This window comes from Argopecten irradians, chromosome 3, assembly GCF_041381155.1.
Source record: "Argopecten irradians isolate NY chromosome 3, Ai_NY, whole genome shotgun sequence".
Lineage (NCBI taxonomy): Eukaryota > Metazoa > Mollusca > Bivalvia > Pectinida > Pectinidae > Argopecten > Argopecten irradians.
The window spans coordinates 11,951,072-11,965,664 of record NC_091136.1 but is presented as its reverse complement, the minus strand read 5'-3'; positions in this window follow the sequence as shown (position 1 = coordinate 11,965,664).

Sequence of the window (14,593 nt, the reverse complement as noted above, 5' to 3'; positions counted from 1 at the left end):
AAAACATTAATAACACAATAGCTTGCCAATGTAATAAGTCCTTGTGACATTTTTTAACGTGTTTAACTAAATACCACTTTGTTTTGTTTATCATATTTACGTTCAATTTACAGCAAGGAAGTACATATACAGCAGTACAGCCTCCCGTGGATATGGTGTCCTGTGTGTGAAGTGCGAGGTGCGTGTTTTGGGAGACTGCGGTATATTCGTGTTGTGTCTTCATGTATAAAGGAACTCTTGCCCTTTTAGTGCTTTCACTGAAGCACGGCGCCGACGACACTAAGTAACAACCTAGTCGTCCCACTCCCGCGCATGCTGAACGCTAAGCAAGAGCAGAAACCACTATCATAGACTTTGGTGTACCGCGGCCAGGGGACAGAACCCAGATCCTACCTCACAGGGGCGAGCGCTCAACAGAAGGCCAAAAGTGAGACGGTGTCAAGGGAGACGTTAAGAAGAAAGAAAAGAAAAGATCCTAAATTTAGTCGCAATTTACGGTCATGCAATAGGGGCAGCAAGCATAATTCTTACGCCCTATCTGCAGGGCAAATGAATCAATCATCAATTCATGTATTTAATTCGATTCCTGTATATTATATTTGTATTTGTGAATGTCGAAAGAAGATGCGCGGAAATAGACCAATATTGAGCAGCTAATATTATGATACATTTACCATTATTCTGTCTTTGCACATTAAACAGTTATCTGCCTTGTCAGTAGGTACTGATCATGACGTCATGTGGTTACGAGCTTTAAGGAAACAAGGAAATATTTTGAGGAAACACCGAACATGAGTTTCGCTTACAAAATAATGAAATCACGATCAATACCTGAAAAAGAAATATTAATAAAAATAATATGCAAAGACGGATTACACGAGGATTGAACGTTAAGTTCCTGGTACGTATTTGGGAAGGAAGATAGACTTCTAACTTTTCTCTTATGAAGCCCATGGTTTTTCATTGTGGATTGTAATTTTTGAGTCACCATACAAATATAAATTTTTCTCATATATGCATGTTTTCCTGACTTAGTTAGGTTAACAGCGGTATTATATGTAGGATTTATAAGCATGAGCTCTGACGGATTGAAAACGATGCGTGTATGTTATATCTGACCTTGGCCGCTTTCTTGGAATGAATGTCCGTCCAACAGTGATACTGGACATGTAATAAAATTGGAAACATTGAGTAGACACGGACTCGACCAATAGATTTACAAGGATATTAGGATCTGGAGATACGGATCAGTCCAGAGACAATCCCCAGACGTGGCGTTATCTCCACCAGACATGCCAGGAGATGAGCATCTCGTACATCTCATAGTAACGGTCAATCATTAGATAAACATTTATTGACTTTTAATGAGGTGGATAGCGGGTTAGGACTACCCGATTAATATGAATTTTTGTCAATGGCATCAATCGGGTGTTGTAAAGTAGATGATAATGGATTGTTACGGAGGAAGCATGGGGATTTAATGAGGTGGACAAAAGGTTTGATAAACATAATCAATTATTAACCGGCTTTATCAGCGAAGGCTAATTGACTGTGTAACCTTCAAAACGACTTTATATGCTAGATGGTTAGAGCAGATACATTTTAGCAAGGTGAGCGATTCGTTTCAATTTGTCAATTAAGCATGGAGTTTCGACAGAATGTTCCTTCGGGCCGTCACTATAAAGTGGAAAATAATTAAGTTATATAAGGAGAAAAAAGGACATATGTATACATATTTAATGGAGCCTCTATTTAGAAACGAAAGGATTTCAAACCTGTTGTAGGGAAACTTGTAATTAAAAATTGATTTAACAGTACATTTCTACCACGTAGTTTGTGAATTTTATTATAAAGATATGAATATAAATTGGATTATTAATTTAATACAAACTGTATAACCAAAAACCAAGAACATACATGTCGGTCTCACTCTTACCAAGAGGCACAACAGGAAAATTCTGCAGCCTTCCAAAAATCACAGACTTTCACACATTCAACTTGTTGGTAATGGTAGTGCTGTAAAGGCTTTGGTCTAATACAATATAATATTACATGACAATATCTGTCGGAGTTACATCGCATGCATTTGTCATTGGCTGTATAGTTATTGTAGATTGAAACAGTTCAATATAGCATATTTCGCTCTTCATACCGGAATCCTCTAAAATATTTAAAATCTATGTGACGTGTAACATTTAGAAATATGTTCAGGAACAGGAAAGTGTAAGCATCAATATCCGATATTAAAATCTAAATGTAACTCTGTTCTTTTTTCCAGACGGAAACAACGTGGGTATTTGGTGACTGTAATTGGAATTTTGAGAGCAAGTCACACTCATCTCACATGATCCGTGCTCCATCGACATTCCAACACACAATCAAAAGTCAGTTTGACCAATTCCGGGGATGACACATCAATCTTAGATTTGGATAATTCATTTTGGGACAAAGACAATTATCCTACGTTTTCCCTCTGTCTTTTTTCAGTGTCCTTTTTAACAAGGCGGACGACCGCTCCGTCACGACAGAGTGGTAATGAGACCATCTTCAGCATCGCCCTTGTCCAAATATCTGGCCATTTTCTTGTCAATTGTTAGCCTTATTTGCATAAAGTGTTGCTTTAATTGTCTTTACTAACTATTAAAGGCCATTTTCGTACACCTTCGGTTAAGTGAGCTTAGGGAATGTTGTTCTATATTGTCACGTGCACAGCAACCCAACAATTAATCTGGAATCAAATAGCAAGTATTTCCTGTTAAAACTGACTAAATGGCTCGTTTGGCATGTTCGGCAAAACACGTCGATACATTTTAATCTCATGGTTTGGCGGTGTCAACATCACATTGAGGACAATATCGTGAGGAGAAGACTGACAATTTTCCTAGAATATAGCCATTTAAATGACTCTACATTCCAGCACGTGTTGGAATGTTATGTATCTAGGTCGTGGAATGTGCGTACGAAACACTTAAAATAGACATTTATTGGACGACTCGCCACATTTATAAATTTTATTTATTACAACATCATTATTTGGTTTCGATTTTGAACATACAATATATAATCCTATCATATTGTCACGAAGAAAGGAAGTGAAGATTTTGTTTTCCAATGTGTTGTGTTTTCTGTAGTAAATTTCGTTAAGATAACATTGTCCTGACTATCACAAGGAGACAGCATTGTCATTTCACGATCTGCTTATTATTGACGTAAAACAATACAAATTAAGCTGATTTTGACATGATGCTTCACATGAATTTAGTTATTTAGGTATGCTAACCATACATCTACCAGTCTATACAGGCTCACAAACAGACTTTAATGGATAGCTTTGCATTGATTTGACTGAGGCTATAGAACTAGAAGCAGGCTTTATAATGTCAGTTTAGTGTTTCTTCCGTTAAAAATCAATAGTCCCCTCCACTACTGCCAGGTGGAAGTTCGGGTTTTACTGGGAAAAATTTAAAAGTATAATGGAATACCAGGCTTTAGGGTGAGTATGGAAAGATACGATGCAAGATCATTCCGTGTACTTGTTCATTGAAGTTTGTATGTAGCGGCTACATTGTGGAGATATACAGAGATCCCAGCCAGCAAGATATTATAAGCTTCAAAACTTTTTTCACACTTAGAAGTTGTCGTACCTAACGTCCTATTAACATCCATTTACTCTTTGGGGGTACACTTGTTTGTGTCTTTTTGTGATAGCTATAACTCATAAATTCAAGAAAACAATCTGCAGCATTGCACCCAGTCACATAAGTCTATGGCAACACTCGATGTGCCGATTCCCTGTGATCTGCGTACGGATAGACTCGCAATAATCTCAGCTAGAAAACCAAAGCCTTCTTCACGTGAGGTAAACACTTACATCAAGCTCAAAAGTTAGACTTGGTAACGGGAGACGCATGCAATTATGCAATTTAGTCGCCTTTTGTGATAAAACCGTGGATATCCAGTTTAAGGGCCTAAATGTAAGGAATGTATCATGTTCTTGCATCCCAAAAACTCTTAACATACAAACAGCTACAAACACATTCCTACTTAAATATGAAACCTTCGTTGACCGTTATTATTGAAGGGTTTAACTTGTATGCCGACATGCTACCGAATAGTTCTTGCTCATTTTTCATTCAGCATCACAGAATAGGCAGTTTATTCTTTATCAACATTAAGAACCAGAAAGCAATATATTTAACATACTGACGAAAGTAAATAATCAATAAATACCCAGATTTCATATCGCACGTCAAACATGATTTAAACATTAAATGATATAATACGATATTAATATGAACTAGAGATAGGACTCAAAACGAAGTAAAATAATACAATGGTGGACATTTGAGCGGTAACTTTAGTGCTTCGATTATGACAATTAAAGGTAAAACATGGAGCAACATCATTCTTTTTAATAAACATTGCCGACAACAACTGATTAAATATGATATAGTATTAACAAATATTACTTTGTATCTAAGATTGAAATTCTGTATTCCTTTGAGGTCGTCCAAATTTTCAATTTTGAACACGCGAATATTTTAAACTACTGTAACGATAACGTTCAGGTCGAGTCTTATGATCTGTTATTCATTAAAGGATAGAGCATTAGATCAAAAACATTCGTGATGATGGATATGGGGCTGCTACTACTAGAAGGATTCTACTCTTGAAATATACCCGACCATTGTTTTGTTCACGTGTTTGTTCCATGGATTCGGCGTTGCCATATGATATTTTTTTTATTCTATTGTACTGTTTTGTTATTAATAAAAAAGCAAACAATATGTAACATTATTTACATACAGCGCGTAAATACATTCATGTAGACCCTGCCAATACATAAATCCCCATTAATGCTGGTTGAATGTAAGATATGTTTCATGATAATACTGTTGTGATCAGGTGACCACACACTACTTACAGCTTATTGATTCAGACAATGGAATGTGTGTGAGACGCAAGGTACGAACGACCAGACACACTTTAAGGGTATTTATCGAGAAAAAACCGGGAAAGGATGCCGATACAGCGATAAACACGGATATCAGTCTCTAACAATATAACATGGATAATCAATATACCCCCTATAGTACCCTCTGACAGAAATACAGTTTATCAACATATACCCTCCCAAAGAAATTTAGTTTGTCAACATACATTTATCAAATTCCACTTTATCTAACAGAGTATCTATATACTCGAATCTAAATTCACTTTATCTAACAGAAATTCAGTTTATCTATATACTCGAATCTAAATTCACTTTATTTAACAGAAATTCAGTTTATCAATATACTCTCTTTCAGAAATTCAGTTTATCAACATACTTTCATCGAAATTAACTTTATTTCATTCAGTTCATCAATATTCTTTCTCATAGATATTCAGTTTTATCAATGTACCATCGAACAGAAATTCAACAAGCTGAAACCTGCATGAATTTACGCGATCACAGCAATATGAACCAAGATCGCGAAAATAATTGCACTTTGATGTACAAAATCAATACATTGTTCACAGTCAAGATGTAATTTGTGGATAATTGATGTTTTACGTCAACTATGATTGGTGTCAGTCTTCCATTTGAATTGCTCCCTATTCCGTGCGGAGTGATATCTACTCTGACGCCATCGTATATATAACCGGTCATTATAGCACTTTTACTTATGTCAAGAGTTGTCAAAATATTCATCAATTCAGCTATAAATATTCAACAGTTGCTCGTAACGATGGCAACCAAATCTCATGCTGAAATTATTTTGTCTGTAGTTTATCTAGTTATACACTAATATCCTTGATTTGTCTACAACGCGATGCTACTATGCTGTACCGCTTTCTGGCCGCCATTTTATGTTGACGACGGCGGAGGAATACGAACGAGACAACGTGAATAATGAGCTGTAGTTAATGTCACCAAACCTGGTGCCACGAAGGTCGATAAAACACAGATATACAAACGTTTGGCCTGGGTTTGTATCCTCCAGATCAAGATAAAATCACTCATATCTACCCCCACTAGAGTAATGCCCCAAATATGGCTGCAACAAGTCTTCTACAGGAACCCTGTTCTATCTTCTTTTAAAAATATGTATCTATCTAATGTATTTCTTTTCATTAAAAAGAAAAGACATAGAAACAGGAACAATCAGGCACATAATAGGAGTTTGAAGGACATTACTAACATTTGATAAGATTTAAGAAACAATGGACATGGCTTAACATTATTACATTGTATCACGAAGGAGGTTTTTGGGGACAACTGCCTCTGCGCAATGTTTCATCTTATCGGATATACTTGGTTTTGAAAATATAGACCGTTACAAAAGCCGTCCCTAACAATCATTTTCGATTAAAGCCGCTTTCATGAACTAGTTTCAGAGGCCAATATACGTGTGTTGTCAATGTTGCCGGATGTCGTCCAAGTAGTTGACACGCTTAGCAACAAGCTCTGATGTGATCAAGATCAAAATGAACAGTAGTAATCGACCCTGTGTCTGGAACTCATGCGTATTATCAACCTTTTTACAGAAATGATCAAATAGAGGGAAATAAGTGTAGTCTATGTAAAGTTTTGATCTACGAGAGACGCGGTTATCTGGACGGATGTGACTTTAAACACACCAATAATCGATAACATTAATTGGCTCGTTAGATGTTATGTAGTGTGACATATTACGTAACAGATATTGTCAAACATTTAAAAGATAAAACATAAAATTCGTATATACTAAGGTAGAATGATAAAGTTGGGAATTTACTGATTTACAGCGAGTGCAGTAATCTAAATTACCCGACATGCAATTTAATGATCGTTCCATCAAGCAAACAAATGTTAAAAAATACAATTTTAAATAAATCGAGGTATCATTAATGACAGCACAGCCTCCGACCTTTATGGTAGCGTCCGCCCCACTTGGATTATTTTATGTTATTCGCACGTGTAGAATCCTTTGCTTCATGCTCTCTTATAGTCCGCTAAACCTGCCTTATAAGTAGGTTTAAAAAAAGCCTAATATATAGTCTATATATAAGGCAACAAAAAATAAATAAAAAAAGTCTAATAATGAAGGCAGGTTTAGCGGACTAACTATCTTGATACAACTAACTTAATGCCATCTCAATCCTATATGCAATGTGGATCTCTGATACGTAATTAATGTACCTGTCTGTTTTAGGAGCCTGCGACATGTGAGCAATTATGTTTCTCGACCTAGGAACCACACACGCCATCGGGTCAAAGGTCGTCATATTCCACGAATGTCCACCAGGATACAAAGCTCAATCCATAATTTAGCGCGATTTATGATATTGGGGGAGGGGAGTGGGTACCATTGTCTTGCCCTACCTTCGGGGCAGCATATAATCGGGGAAGGCTGGAATGGACTACAGGTAGTGTCCTAGGCTCGGTTATAACCGGAACAAGGACGTTAAGCCCCATCAATCAATCAATCGTGGACTACAGGTTAATTAATCATGATGTAGGTTATCAAACTTCATATCACAGTCCTTCCAATCGTTTTAGTGTTTATCCTTGGACATATTTTAATTCAGAATCCTACTCAACACTTATCATTGTTCACATCAGCACATACAGCTGTTGTCATGGAGACGCCCGTGATCTGGTTAGCAACCATTTCAGTTTCTATGCAAATTCTAAGAAACAAATCATTATTCCAAAAATAAGTTATATCTGTCTAGATAAGACAGCTATATATTGTACGTGTGAACAGCTCAGATCACGCAAACTACTCGCGGTGGTGGGGACTATAACTGTACCTGCTATTCGGGAGACAAATCATTATTGGTGTCCCGGAGGTAGAATTAAAGTGAGCTAACCTCAGACTAGTAATCCCACCGCTAGACGGCACTCTGACCAATATTTACCCACCAATAAAAGCCTCGGCGTGATGGGATCACGTCAAATGATTCTGTCACAATTCCAACTTTCTTCTTTATCTAACAAGAGTCTCATCGACTTTGATGGATCTATTCTCTGCTATGATACGCTAAGTGATATTGCCCTATCTACTTTTTGTCATGATAAGCTAAATAATTTTTTCCTCGTCATAGTTTGCGTCAATAATTGGTGTGTGAGATGTTTAGGGCAGTAGACATATAAATTGATCTTGTCCAATACTGCCTGTGAAAGGGCGGGAGTTACCAAAGCACAAATGGCTGTGCTCCTACGGCTACTATCAATCATCCCTATTACGCTTTCAGGTAATTAACACCGCGGAGCCTGTCCTCTCTTATTTCCTAAGTCGTGCAGCTTGCGATTGCTTACCAAGGCTCCAGACTGTGTCTACAAGACTATTTTGTCTGGGGGAACGGTCTGGACATTGTTGTCTCTTAAAGATAGCTAAACCATTACGGAAAGTTAAAACTTCACGCGACCATGTAAAAATAAAAGAACATAAAGGGTGAAACGTCTAATACATGTCCTATATGTCGAAGTTTATTTGAACTTTGATACCATCTTTGTTTCACATCCACAATAAATGTTTTTGAGGTACATAGACAAAAAAAATATCATTATTTTCCGTCTTTTTATATCAAGTCCTTCTTTTTATGAAAATATATATAGCTGTGCTAAGAACAAGATTTCAATCAACAGATTCATTCACGTAATAGACTACAAATGTAAAAAAAACAAACAACAAAAACAAAAAAACAAGCTTTCCATCAATTATTTGAATGACAAAAATATTTTACACACATCTTGTAAAAAGTAAAGTCTAAGACAGATCAGACATACCAAACTCGTTGTCTGCTCACAATACGGATGTAACGCGAGGATGTGACCAGCTAGGTCATTATTGGGTTATCTCCCTTTACCACTGTAGAGCCAGACAAGATAAAATGAAATTAAAAGGAGAAATAATTAAATTGATGTATATCGAGTTCTTGCCCTCGGCTGACGTCCTCGCGATCCATCGCCCGAGAAACCCAAGCACCGTTGATAATGTGTAAAGAATAAAGTTATAAGGAGCCGGTAATCACTTTGCAATGACCTAGGGGGTACTTGTATCTTTTTCGAGTGTACCTAAGGGGCCACGCTGTATGGAGATTCCAACCAATATATACCAATCGATACAAACAGAATACGCCGTAATTCTGTTGTGGAAAGATATATAAGCTTTGAAGAAATGGATACAAATATGTAATGTATACAGAAAAGATAGGTTAGTTGGTTGACTGGGCTTAACTTCCAATTAACAGCTAAGGTCATTAAATGATGGCCTCCCCTATATGCAACATGTTGCGTGTGTGAAAGGAGTATGTTGTGGGAGGCTGTGGTATGTTGCTGATTTGTCTCTTTGTGATAGTGTTACTTTGCCGTTTACATTGTTCTGTCTCAATGAAAAAAATAACCACAAAAAACACCGAACAGCTCACCTCACCTTGTATCATTATACTATCCAAAAACGGGGAAATATTTATTAGAAGGTTTGCGCTTGTAAGATTAAAACTGTTTTTTGTCTTTACATGAAATTGTACCAATTGAAGAAAGGTTTGTGAATTTGTTTGTATGATTTGCTTAAAGTTATTAAAGCTCTGAGATATATCAGTGAAGTACTATCGCTGGAACACTAGGAGATGATACGCGACAGGAAAGTGTTCGCACTTTTGCCATCGTAAACGTAATTAGGCCAGATATTCAAATTCCTTATTAAAGGTAGAAAATTTTAATGGCACATATTTTTGAAAGGAGCATTATATTTCGTAGATAATGAACTGATGTTTCATCAAACATTCTCCATCTTCCTGTGGTTGATAGAGGAGACCATCAGAGAACGCCATGGAATAGTTATTGGACATTTTAACACTTTATTAATCTCCGACACAAGGTAGGAGGCATAACCAAAAACCTAGTAAAGAGTACATAACCAAAAACCTAGTAAAGAGTACATGGATATATTTTATAGCTATTGTATATTTCATCCGTCGTAGTTACTGGGGCTGATGTGAGTTCCAAGTCTGATCAGATTGTATTTGAACGCTCTAATCAATGCCTTTCTCACTTTTCCGTATAAAATGTCCGTTTCAGCACAGTAATCAAATACAACCATACATTGCAATGCATAATTATTGATTTTTTTGTTACTTGTTTATATTGGGGAGGTTTATCCGGAAAGTCTCAGCTGAATCTCCATTACATGTAATGTTTATGAAGCTAACTGTATTGGGTATCAGACAGCTTGCATAATAAACAATAATACGTCATCATAGGAATGGAGTTTTACAGATTTCAGTCAATCAGGGAAGGGATTTCATTTTCAATCGAAATGTCCAAATAGATTATTTAGACATGTATGCAATTAAAAATTCCTGGAACGAAATTTACAGTGCAGGATTGGAACTATTTATTGATTATTGAGTGTTTTGTATATTGTAAAACATTCTAATGATTACTCTGACTTTCCTGTGTGATCGGAAATAGTTAGATGATGTTCACCAGATATGAAACTATCATCTATATCAATATCTCCATTAAAGCACCCATTAATGTAAATTGGATTCGTAACAATATACTTTCTTTGAAGGAATAAATCGCATACTCTAAAATTACTGAAAGTCATCTACACGAATGGTACGCGGTAAGATTTATTTATCATTATTTACTATGATTTACACATGTAATGAGGGTTATGAAGAAAAAACAGATCGTTTACCACTGATCCTTTCCATGTTAATTTTTATCAGAATCGTTTTTGTCTCCTATAATAATATAATTAGATGTCAGCACCAGCGGTAAGTGTCACGGGACAAGTCCTTACATGTATGTCTTTTGAAGCAGAAGTTTCTATCAATATATTTACTAAGGGAATGAATGGCCCTTCTGACCATTCCTATAATATGGGTCGTTTAAATTTCTGTTCGTGAAAATTCTCAAAGAAACATGAACAACAATAAAATGTGGCATACTTTATGAATATACTGACACAATGTATCACTGATACAAAAGTTATTCAAGTATGTCCACTATTTTGATTAATTATCATTCATTTTATATATGTAAAAGACATATGACATGCTTTCTTAAAGATGACTCTGTCTTTGTTTTGTAAGATGCAATTGTTTGGTATTTAAAATTGACTGGACCGAGTCATACACATTAAAATGCCTTACTTACATAGAACGGACATCAACAAACAACAACGTAAACTCACCTGGTGTCACCTTGACCTAGTTCCACTTCGATCTATGTCTGTCGTCAAAACGGTTATTAACCTTCTTGTCATAAATCCTAAATTGTCACAGTTTACAACATTGATACTTCTTTTAAGATAAGTTTCCAAATTTTGCTTGCATTCACCTTTTTATCTACATGTATATTATGATCGGTTCACAACACACGTATGTTTTCAGAAGGCAGGATATCGTTAGCTTTCCAGGAATCACATGGAATGCATCTTGCTGAATTTGGAGAAACCGCGAGCAAGTACCTTGTTAAGCAATCACATAAGGGAGAGGATTTACTCCTATCATATCTGAAACAGCATGGAAAAGAAGCACTAGTAAGCCTTGACTTTAAAGCGCTAACTCGACTTAATCAGAGAGCATGGTCGATCAGTGTTACTGAGACGCTCTGCTGGCTGATGTCGTGAAACAAGCATCCCGGGCTTGTTCTAGCTCCGGCAAATTCAGACCATCTCTAACAATCATTATCGATTTTCATTGCAAACAGGAACAAAATGTATCCAGAAGTGTGTCTTCGCCAGCGCTCATATGATCTCGTATTGGCCCGGTCTATCATTAACACGGAACCATTACATAGCCTAGTGTAATTATCAATGCATAATGTCCAGGACAAATTTGGTAACATCAATGGGAGTAAATATAAAATAGTTTATTTAGATGATACTACATATGATCAAATCCGCACAGGTCTTCTTAAATGAAATTTAAACAAAAATCAATGATTTAAGAAATTATTCATTCAATGACGTCGAAACTCGTTGTGAATTTATTTGTCTTCGTATTTGATTCTATTATTATGGTAAATAGCATTATTTTATGAATGATCAAAATTTTTGTAAAATGTTGATCAAAAGTAAAATGTCAATGTATTATGTGGATTTATTGAACTTTTCTCATGGATATCATATGCACATGCATACAAAGTGTCATTTATGTTATCATTTAAAAGTGTGCTAGGTTTAGTTGTTGAGAAAGGTCGTATGTCCAGAAATAACTCACCGACCCACGAACTACCGTACATGTAATCTCTATATCAGAGCTACAACACAGCTAACACAATTGGCCAACGCATGTTATTTATAGAATACGATATACACGCGAGGCCGTCCTTGACACTTCCATCTTAACCATGAACAGGATAATATGTCTTATAACTAATAAGACTGAATGATTTAAATTGAAGCTTAACCCTTGATCATCTGTCTAACTAAGACGAAACTGAATGAACCACTCTATAACTCAAACCACATAATATTTAGCAATGAGGATGTATTCCAGTGTTAACTAGCAGAATGAGAAACACCGAATAGGTCAGTCTTTATAATCCGAAACAATGTACGTAGTTTTGTTGAAATCATTCAAGATGCCTACAATCCAATCCCTATCACCTATACCCTTATACACCCCGGACGAGGCAATAATTCATAAATAAACGGTTGTTTTTTAATTGCGTTATCAGAGTATGTAGAGGAAATGATTTTAGGTAATAAAACGAAAGAAAAATACTATGACTGTTTCTCGTATTTATATGAAGACATTTGATGTTTTGCGATGATAAAAAAAAAACTTATCATAGACATGGGATGTAATTCTGTCGTTTTCCTGTCTCCATGTGCACCTGCGCATTTAGAGAATCTGTAATCTCGGAATATTATGTTATCCAATTATAGGAGATACTTACACTTTTAAGATACTAGTATTGAGTTAAAATGTTTGTTCCATAAAGTAATGGGGGCAGGACGACATTTTCATTACCATAAAATTGTATCAAAACGCGACAAGTACTGTAAAACTTATTTACGGTTTTAATTTAGCAAAAGACAATATGTTTGTGGTATTCTGATTAACCTCAAGGTCTCGTCAGACCACAGTTTGTAATAATGATTTGAAGCGTTTGGTGCTTCCTATGGTCTCCTGAATTATATTTGAGATTCTAATTAACATGGGTTTTGTAATGATGATACGTAACTCGCTTACCGTTGGTAGCCAATGGTTCAACTAGGGTCATAGTGCTAGTATTGTGTCCCATGACGTTTAGGGTAAAGGTTCGGAATGGTGATTAAAACAATGGACACAATATTACCATTTCCATGTTTTATTCGGGGTTGTATTTCGCAAAATGTTATTATTTGGTATTTGTTCCCTTTTCTGAGGACTAGAAAATAATCATATCTATATAGACACAAATACACAGAATGTACCAAAATAATGTAATGATTGGTTCTAAACCTGCATTATCTCAGACAGCGACGAATATCTACATAATTCCTAGGAATTCCTCAACATACGTGGCCATACCTGTAATGTCTGTTTCCGGACTGCCCGGGTCCGGATCCTTAGATATAACTATTATATGTTACATCCGGGCATGTATCGCGGCTGCTATGAATACACTTATGGACGACAGTATGGTTTGTGTGTCTTGTTTTTAAACAACAACAGCAAGAACATCACATCATCGTACCTTCCAAAATATACATTCATTTGATTGACTCTAGCTGTTTAAAGGACGTAAATAAAATAACAAACCAGCCTCCACATACGGTTATATTTTTTAGAATACCGTCAATTGGTTCAATTGGTGGCTTTATGTAAGAAATGTGACTGGACTCAAGAATCTTGGGTATATCTTGGGAACTGCATTGTATAAAAACATCCGACACATTGCATTGTGTAAATGTTTTAATTTGAGGTCCTTCACATTAAGTTATGGCACTGTAAACCAGAGATATGTTGAAAATAAAAATGGACATGTGGCAAAGTATATGTAGTTTAAATAGGAAACAAATACAACTTTTATGTCTTTTTTGTTTTAATTTCAAGGGTTTAGAAACATCAAAACGAATTTGTTATATTGAATCCCACACTGCAATTGTGACGAAAGAAGTTTTCATATCGACAAATTGGTCTTCTGAAAATTGCTTATTTTAGGAGCCGGAAAGGTAGGTGTATGTAGATAAAGGAACAACGTTCCTTGACAATAAAGCCGAAGTAAGAGCGTGTTTCCGGATACTTAATCGTAACCACCAGTCTTGGCCGGAGTTGTTCATTTTGCCATAACTTTCCAAATAAAGCATGACTGAACTAACGAAACTCACTTAGTTAAAACATTAACCAGAACCAGAAATTATCTACATATGCAATGATTAACTTGCTTTAAAACCGATAGCTGTTGAAGATGCTCCACCGACGACGGAGCATGAATAACATTTATTGCTTTTGTTGTCTGCGCAATCAGTGTCACGCACAACAATTAATTACTGTAAATACTTTTGTATTGAAGTACAATAAGAAGCCCAAATTCTTCGATGATGGTAATACTGTAACGTAAGTACCTTTGTTACTGAGAACATTCTAATTCATTTTAATTGATCAAAATAACCGTTCG